Below are 9,029 nucleotides of genomic sequence, written 5' to 3'. Positions count from 1 at the left end.
ACTTCTGGAGAGCAACCTAAGCACGAAGGTGAATGTGGTTATTCTTCTACGTATAATGAGCTATTAATCATTTTTTTCAATACCCCAGTTATTTAGAGGTTTCTGGTTAGGATAAAGGTCAGTGTTTTAGTGTTCTCAGCAACAGAATTTTAGCTGATTTCAGAGAAGTGGAGAAATTCACTTTACTGTTGGGGTGATTTATTTTGGGCACCTTAATTTTTAGTATTCATTCCAAAATGGACTCATCCCGTCATCTAATAGCATCCTATCATACAAGCTGCTTGGCCAATTCGGAGAACGAATTAATCCATTTCAGCATCAACAGCAAGATGGACACTTTGGTGGAGCAGATGTGCGCTCTTCTCTGTAATTACTTTCAGCTCTTGCTATGCCCTTTAATGTCTGTGTGAAATTTAATCTTAATAGAATCAGAATGCCATTTAACCAGGGATCAGATCCAGATTGTGTGAAACTCATGAAAATAAAGGTTATGACATAATAAGTCTACTAATTGCCTTTTGTAATTAGAATTGGCCAACAGTTACCTTTGAGTAGAAGAGATTAAAAATGACATATACTTGCACTAAGGTGGAAGAAATTAATCATCCCTTTTAAAATTGTCCCCTGCTATCAATCACCATGTTAGCCTAGTTTAGAACCTCAGAGTAAATAATCCAGAACACTGGGGTAACATAGAGAATGGCCCATTCTACAGAAACATAAGTGATGTAACTGTTAGATGTGGTCCAGACATCCAGAAGTAGAGTAAGAATCAGAAACTGAAGAACTAGGACTGTAGTGTGGAAGGAAGGTAAGGATTGAGTCCTTAAATTTGAAGAAAAAAAAAAACAGATTCGAGAAGTTTTAAATACCCAGACTATGCTGCCATAGCTCAGCCTTGGATAAGAACTGAATCCTCATTTTTCTTTTAATATAGTAGCTAGACTTGCTTACTCAGACACCATGTAAATGTCATAAGGTGATGAAATGTTTGTTATTTAAAAAGTTGTTTCTTGAGTTCTTAGAAGAACTATCTTCCTTTGGAACAATAACTTGATAAGTGAGTTGGGGAAAAGTTCTACTGGGGCTCTATTTTTAGTGTCTCTCAGACTTCAAAGTCTGAGGAAAGAGAAGCTTCTATGGAGACCCACCATGGAGATTTATCTCCAGAAAGCAAGTGGTAGTGAGAGGACATGAGAGAGTGAGTGAGGCATCTGTCAGAGACAAAGACTCCAAGACTATGAAGCACAGTGGAGAAACAGCACAATAACTGTGCATTGATATTCCTTACAGAGTTGTTATTGCTAATAGAATCCTCTCTCCAATTTAATTCCTTGTTTTATCAATTTTCAGTAAAAATTACTTAATTTGGGACCTTTCGCTTGTATTTTAAAATTTAAAAGAAAATTTTGTGAAGATACTGCACAAATAATCAAGGTTCTTGCTGGGGAAAATAGAGGACAGAGTAGGGGCAATAAGGGACATATGGAAGAAAGGAACTTCAAAGGCTCCAGGAAGGAGGACCTATGAAAAGGAACTTCCAGAAGCTCTCAGAAGATAAAATAGGTTTGGAGGAAAAACTTCTGAGTTTCAGAGATTGCAGACTAGCAAAAGTGTAAGCCAATTTTTTTCTGAAAATTTTGTTTATTTATTTATTTATTCTTTATTCATTTATTTAAGAAGGAGAGAGAGAGAAACACTCCCATTGACCGTTCTCTCCTGAAATACTCTGGAGCCAAGATCTGGGAATTCAATCCAGGTCTCTCACGTGGATGGCAGGAACCTAACTATTTGAGTCATTACCACTACCTCCCATGGTCTGCATTATAAAAGGCTTCAGTCAAAAACTAGAGCCAGATATCAAACTAAGGCACTCCAATATGGGATGTGGGCATTTATCTGCTAGACCAAATTTCTGTAACAATATAAGCCAATTAGTTCTAGATCTTGAGCAAGTATATACCAGATTGACATCTAGGTGAGGAAGACCTCTTATCTAATCTTCCTGCGAAAATTCTATTATTATCTTCATCCTGATAATGAGGAAATTTAAGTTCAAAATCATTCCCAATGTCATACACTTAGTAAATTGCATAGCCAAATTACAACACTACTCCAACCCTAAAGGGTGTGATATCAATCAGGATAATGTCACGTGTTTGGCCTCATATTTTGAGACTGAATTCTCACACAACCAAATCCATCATGAGTTTCTCTTCCCCAAACTACCCCAATTGTGCCACTCTGAAAATACTCACAGCTCATTGACCCTTTAAATTTATTTCCTTTTCATTACATATGACCAGATGTCACTCATATTTCATAGACTTCAACCATGCTTTCATAATCATTGTTTCCTCATGATCAAAAGCCTTGAAATACATCTGTACTTTCTTCCTTGTTTTGTTTCCTGTCCACTTTTCAGCTTCCTACACTGCCCCCTTGTCTTCACTAGTTTCCGGTGGTCTAGCACTCAGCAGACTCCTCCATCCTTCACCACATTTACTTACTCGTTAGTATCTAATACTCTCACAAAGACCCATCTCCATCTCTGTGGCTTCTTTTAGTCTTGAATTCATACTTACGACTTAAACCCTTCATCTATCTCATTCCTGCACTATTTTTTTCCAGCCATTGCTAAAATTGTGTTATGTCCCTTGGTTTTCACTAGTCTCAGTTTCTACCTAGAGGATTCACCCCAGAATTCATACATGTGCCTTATATGATGGTAAGGAAGCCTTCTTTTTGAAAAGAACATATCTTTCATAGGTATTCTCAAATTCAAAAGTGTAGGATTTTTGTAGGATTGACATTGTACTAGATTCATCATGGCTCTTGAAACAAAGCAGTTACAAAGACACAAATTCTTATGAACATGTTAGGTAAAATTCAGTGATGACTACAATGCATGAGTACATCATATGTTAAAGGCCTAGAGAAAAAGTAGAACAAGGTGAAGGGATCACCAAAGTCAGGAGAGGGTATGAGGGTGGCCAATAATCTTAAAGGTAGCAATTATGGTGTGTTTCCTTGAGAATGTATGGTGAATCACACAGTTGGAAGACAAGAGGAGCTGCCATGTTTTTAGCAAGTCAGGAGGAAGGAACAATAAATACTAAGAGGAGCAAAACTGATGGTGGCATTTATTTTAAACATGGAGAACTATTTAAGTTTGTGCACTGATGGGAATGAGTGGAAAGAGAGCGAAAAACTGATGAGACAAGTAAGAGATTACACTAGTGATGTCCTTGAGTAGGAAAGGGTATACAGAAGCTACTGTACATTTGGATGCCAGGCTTTCATAGGAGTGTAGAGACTTTATGATAATGGATAAGAAAGCAAGATATGTGTACTAGATTCTTAGAGGTAATAGAGAATTCTACTGAAGTTTACTTATAATTTCTATTTCTTCAATGAAAAAAGTACATTTATCTAAGGAAGGGATGGTACTTTGGATTGGCTTAACAAACTTCCAGCAAATAGTGGGCTCCAAGCTCAATAACTTTATGTCCAGTAACTACAGAAAATTTGCTTTCTACATTTAATTTACACAAAATAAAGGAGCAAGTAAGTTTGATGGCTGAGATAAGTTCTAAAGCTCCTAAATAAATTATTAGCTTTGCAGACAGATTGCATGAGGTTATGATCATTATGTGATAAATGGGATAAAAGATCTCTGGAGATGAAAACTAAAAATGCAAAAGGAATTAATTACCATCTTGGGGTTAAAAATACAAACAAATTTCATTCTCTAACTTTGGCTGTTTTCTCATGGCAGCAGCCAACACCATTTACTTAGCCAAAGGTATTCAAATCCAGTAGCTCCTTCTCCTTCTCTACGTATTCTGAGGCAGAGCCACGGGAGCTGAGGAGAGAAGCCCCATTGATCTCCATCACAGACTCCCTGGCTTCTGCCTTCCTCCACATTAGAATGCACAGTAGGAGTTTAGTGGAGAGACCACTGTGCATGGCCACAGTATGAGGTACTTCCTCTACATCAACAGATGGAATTTATTGTCAAAAACAAATAGATGAAAGAATAATTGATTTGCAGGTTCTCAAGCTTCAATACTGTGGCTTTGTTTTACTTCATCCATCATTACTGAACTCCAAGTTCTTATGTGCCTTGTATTGAACTGCGCAAACCATGCACTGGGGATAAATAGCAGACTGTGGAACAGAAGTGTTGCAATGGAGAGTTTGTAGCTGAGAGGCAGGTATACATGAGCTAGGATCTCCATTCTGTTTCTGACTCATCACTTACATCATTGTACCAGTTTTCAGATTATGTTGGCCATGAGGGGCTGTTGTGTGTAGTATTTGACATCACATGTGTATTGTGCCCAATAGCAGGCTTTATATAGCTGACAATCAATAAACAATATTTGTTCTCCCAATCAGTTTGGAATCCACTTAGGAGACAGAAATGTACATGATTAGCCATAACAGAATGTTTCAAATATTATTACACAAACCCTATGAGAATAAAGTGAAGAATATGATTAATCCTGCTGGGATAGTAGGAAAGATCTCAAACTCAGTTTCTGGATTTTGCTGTATGACATTAACATTGACCCATTCACCTGCATAACCATCAGCCAAAGAACATGCATTGTTAGTAGCTGTGAAAAAAAAAATGAATGGATCTTCCCTTGACCCATATTGCACTTTCCAGCTAATTGCTCATTTCTCTACTTCATTGCAAAACATGAAGCATTTGCTGCCTCCATCTTCCTTTTTTCTCTTTTTGATCTCATATCAGTAGTATACTTTGCACTAAAATGCTTGCTTCCTGTTGGCCACTCTCCTCAGGTATAATGCATTGCTACTCTTCCTCTGTGAACACCAAGCCTTGTCTCCCTTCTTCCACCTGTAGCTTGTCTCCTTTAGATTATCTCCTCTAATACCTTGATTTTAAATATAATTTGTTCATTGAGGACTCAAAAATGTACAATCTTAGACCTACCACCCTCCTGAGCATCAAGTTTATATGTAATCAGTTAATGATTAGACACAACTACACTGAGGCCTTATAACCTCCCCACATTAAACAGGCTACATATAACACAGTTATTGATTCCTCCAAGCATTCCTCAACAAAGAAAAACACACCAACAAATACCTGTGCCTCCCTTGTTCATCCCTGTCTTTTAAATTATGGCAATGGGAGTCATTATTGATTTCCCAATTATTTAAATTCTTATTTCTGATCCATCATTAAGTCCTGTTTATTCTACAACCTTGCTCCTCTCCATCATCTCCCTTTCAAGCACTATTTACCAAGCCATCACCATTTCTGATATTTCTGCAACAGCCTTCTAGCCCATCTTGCAGTGTTCAATTTTGCCTTGTATGCCACTCCATGCTTTATAGCCCATCAGTGTCTTATTTCGATTAGCCCATTACTTCCATGCTTTATCATGACCTAAAAATAAATTCCAAAGGAAGACATCTGGCCTCTCCTACTGCTCTGCTTCTATCCCTGACTCTATGCCCCATGCACAGAGGTCTTTTCAGTTTCTCAACTCATTCCTGCTTGAGGGAAAGTTGAATCTGTTCTTTGTTCTATTGCAATACCCTATCTCTAAGTTCTGCACATTGCTCAGTGGAGCTCATGCTTCAGGTGTCTGCTCAAATGCTCTGTCCTCAGCAAGGCAACTCCAAACGTCCTTTGTAGAGCTCTTCCTAGCTCCCAAATCAATCACCTTCTTTCATGTCACCCACTTTGTCTTCTTCAAAACATTATTCCTTTTTTTTTCATTTAGGATGATTGCATGCTTATAAATTGACAATATCTCTCTGTCTCAAATACTGCATCCAATTCAATCCATCAAGGTGGTATGTACCAATGCCATCTCACTAGTCCAAGTGATCCATTTCAGTTCACAATTGATCACACTGATAGGTCTAAGAGTCAAAGGGATCACACAAACAAGACTAGTGTCTGCGAATACTAACTGATAGAATCAAAAAGGGAGAGAACAATCCGTCATGGGAAGTGGGATACACAGCAGACTCATAGAATGGCAGATGTCCTAAACAGCACTCTGGCCTCAGAATCAGCCCTTAAGGCATTCAGATCTGGCTGCAGAGGCCATGTGAGTATTTTAGGCATGGAAAGCCAGATGCTCTGGCAAAAAAAAAAAAAAAAAAAAAAAAACAGGACCTAAATGAAAGATCTCTGTGAGTGAAATCTCAGTAGAAAGAACGGCACCATCAAAGGAGGAGGTACCTTTCTCTGAAGGGAGAAGAGAACTTCCACTTTGACTATGACCTTGTCTAAATAAGATCGATGTCCGTGAACTCAAAAGGCTTCCATAGCCTTGGCAGCTCATGACAAGAGCCTTGGGTGATTACTGACGCCATAAACAAGAGTGTCAATTTATTAAGTCAACAACAGGAGTCACTGTGCACTTACTCCTCATGTAGGATCTTTGTCCTTAATGTGCTGTACATTGAGATTTAATGCTATAACTAGTACTGGAACAGTATTTTACACTTTATGTTCTGTGTGGGTGCAAACTGTTGAAATCTTTACTTAATATATACTAAATTGATCTGTATATAAAGATAATCGAAAATGAATCTTGATGTGAATAGAATGGGAGAGGGAGCAGGAGTTGGGAGAGTTGTGGATGGGGGGGATGTTATGGGGAGGAAAAAGCCATTGTAATCTATAAGCTGTACTTGGGAAATTTATATTTATTAAATAAAAGTTTAAAAACATAAAATAAAATACAAGATTCAAGAGACACTGTGTCTTCAGCTGGTCTAATTATTGTTCTATCTCCAGCACCTACAGCAGTGTATGGCATTATATAAATACAAAACATCTATGGAATGAAAAAACAAATTTTTGAATGTAGCTCTGGTAGTGTTGGTAAGAGGAGTTGTGGATTTACTAATTACATAGTGGTAATATTGAAAGGATTTTACTCATAGACCATCTATTTTCTCTTGAAACCGTAGCCACTAGGTACCGGTAAGCAATACAGTCCCAATTTAGGCTACCAGAGCACCTCACCCAGCATCTGAAGGGGCTCATGTGCAAAGCGCCATTTTTAAGGTATAGATTTATCTTGAGTGACAGTTGATATTGTTATGAAACTTTTTTTCTTCTACATCAATAAAAAGTTCAAGAACAATGCATATTTATATGTGCATGTGTGTTGGGGGGATGAGTGTGTCTTTTTGTAAATGCTAATGAAAACTACACTCAATTTATAGGGAAATAAGTGTAGTAGTTTAAAAATGTGAGAGGAATTAAGACACAACCTAGCACAGACATTTCTACAGAAACATATTCAAAGTGAATCAGAAGCACCAAACCTGTTCTAAGCTATGCAGCATTTAGGAGAATTCAAATGCCATTACCAGAGGTATTTGCTCAAGGAAAAGTCTTGCTAAGTTCCTCTACTTCTGCAGAAGATTGGACCACTTCTGGTGGAGGAGCTGGTACTCTAGCTTTCCTCTCCTCATTGCCCAGAAACTGAGGCCTTTTACAATCTTACCATGTAGTTCTATTGTGTTTATTCTGAACTAGACTGTGGCTTATTTGTGATTTCATGAATTCAAGAAAAATACATCCTTCATCTAGAGTCCTCGTGTGATAAATCTGTTGGATCTATCCAACTCTGAGACTGAGATGCATAATTAGTGAAGCTTCCAAACCACCAAATCAGGCTACCCACTGCTCTAATTCATCAGTGCAAAGGTGCCACCTCATCTCCAGGCTCTTTAAATGGTCACTGGCAATGTCAAAATAACACTGTCGCTCCCCCTCTTCGCGTAGGAATGACATAGGACCCTGCGCTGTTCTTTTGTCTGCTCGGCCCTCCCCGGGTTTGCTGCTGGTTCTTCCCGGGTTGGCTACCGACCCTCCCACCTCCGTGGAAGGGCGGTTCCCCCTGCCACTTTCCTCACTTCTGCCGGGGAGCGGCACACTGCCGGCCGGCTCTCCCGGGGGCTGCTCAGGTGTTCCTTCAGATAGATGTTCCTTGTGCATGTTGTCTCTCTCCTCCTTTATAGTCCTCTTCCACCAATCCCAACTCTGCTACCCACACGCCGAGCACGCTGCTCTCCTCCAATCAGGAGCAAGATCAGCTCCTGCAGCTCAATCAAATTGGCGAGAGGCAGCTGTGTAGAAGCTGTTTCCTCCTCTCCCAGCGCCATATTGTGGGAGAGCAGTTGCATAGAATAAGTCTTAATTCGAGTAACAGTCTAGTCCGAGTTGCTCCCCACAAACACCTTACTAACAGTCTTACTAACAGTTTAGGCATAGAATCATGGGCATTTTTTTAACTTTCATATTGAAAAGTCAAGCAACATAGAAGGAATAGATGAATCTATTCTCCACTGCCCTATTACCTCAGGTCAAGTGACACTCCTGCCCTTAGATTCTGGAAGCTGCAGCGCTGAACAATCCAGGAAAGGCTTCAAGGAGTCCTGTAACAACGTCTGTGTTGCTATCACTTTAAAAATGACAAGGTAAAAGTTACTTTATTAAATGTTGACAATCATCAAACAAAGTGAGCACGATTCAAGGTGACACTTACTGTCAAGAATATCTTGCTTCTTCTAGGAGAGTGTTTTTTCAATGCTCCATGCACATTAGAATCAACTGGGGAGTTATTTTTAAGAAATATACTGATTTAATTAGCTTGAGTTGGGATCTCTTCATTAGTAGATGTTTAAAGTTCCCAGAAGGTTCTAATGAGCATCCAAAGTTGAGAAACACCACTCTAGGTAGGTAAGCAGGATCTTACAGCTTCCAAATGACCCAGTGAGGAGCAAGTCTGGGAGAGCAGACCTGAGCTTTGCAGCAATGACTCTTGGAGCTACTAATATACAAATAAAGAACAATAAAGCAAACAAAGAAGCACAGCTCAATTATCATGGAAAATAAATGAGGTAAGGAAGATCCATTCTACAGTTGGAACATCTTACTCATAATTGGGCCATGTCTATAGCTATTTTTGGTAAATTAAACTAAGTGAAAATGCTCCTATTGGGTTTTGCTTCTTCCAACA

General features: G+C 38.9%; 1 long non-coding RNA gene across 1 annotated transcript in view; it reads left to right on the top strand.

Moving 5' to 3' along the window:
* Positions 1-727: 727 nt before the first annotated feature.
* LOC138849783 (uncharacterized) overlaps positions 728-9,029 on the top strand; it is a 137,147-nt gene continuing 128,845 nt past the window's right edge. Inside the window, exon 1 of the long non-coding RNA XR_011388949.1 lies at positions 728-811. This is a non-coding gene — a long non-coding RNA (uncharacterized lncRNA). The remainder of the gene's footprint in view (positions 812-9,029) is intronic.

This window comes from Oryctolagus cuniculus, chromosome 5 (assembly GCF_964237555.1).
Source record: "Oryctolagus cuniculus chromosome 5, mOryCun1.1, whole genome shotgun sequence".
Lineage (NCBI taxonomy): Eukaryota > Metazoa > Chordata > Mammalia > Lagomorpha > Leporidae > Oryctolagus > Oryctolagus cuniculus.
Note: the sequence above shows the minus strand (reverse complement) of the source record. Positions and strands in the feature narration are given on the sequence as shown.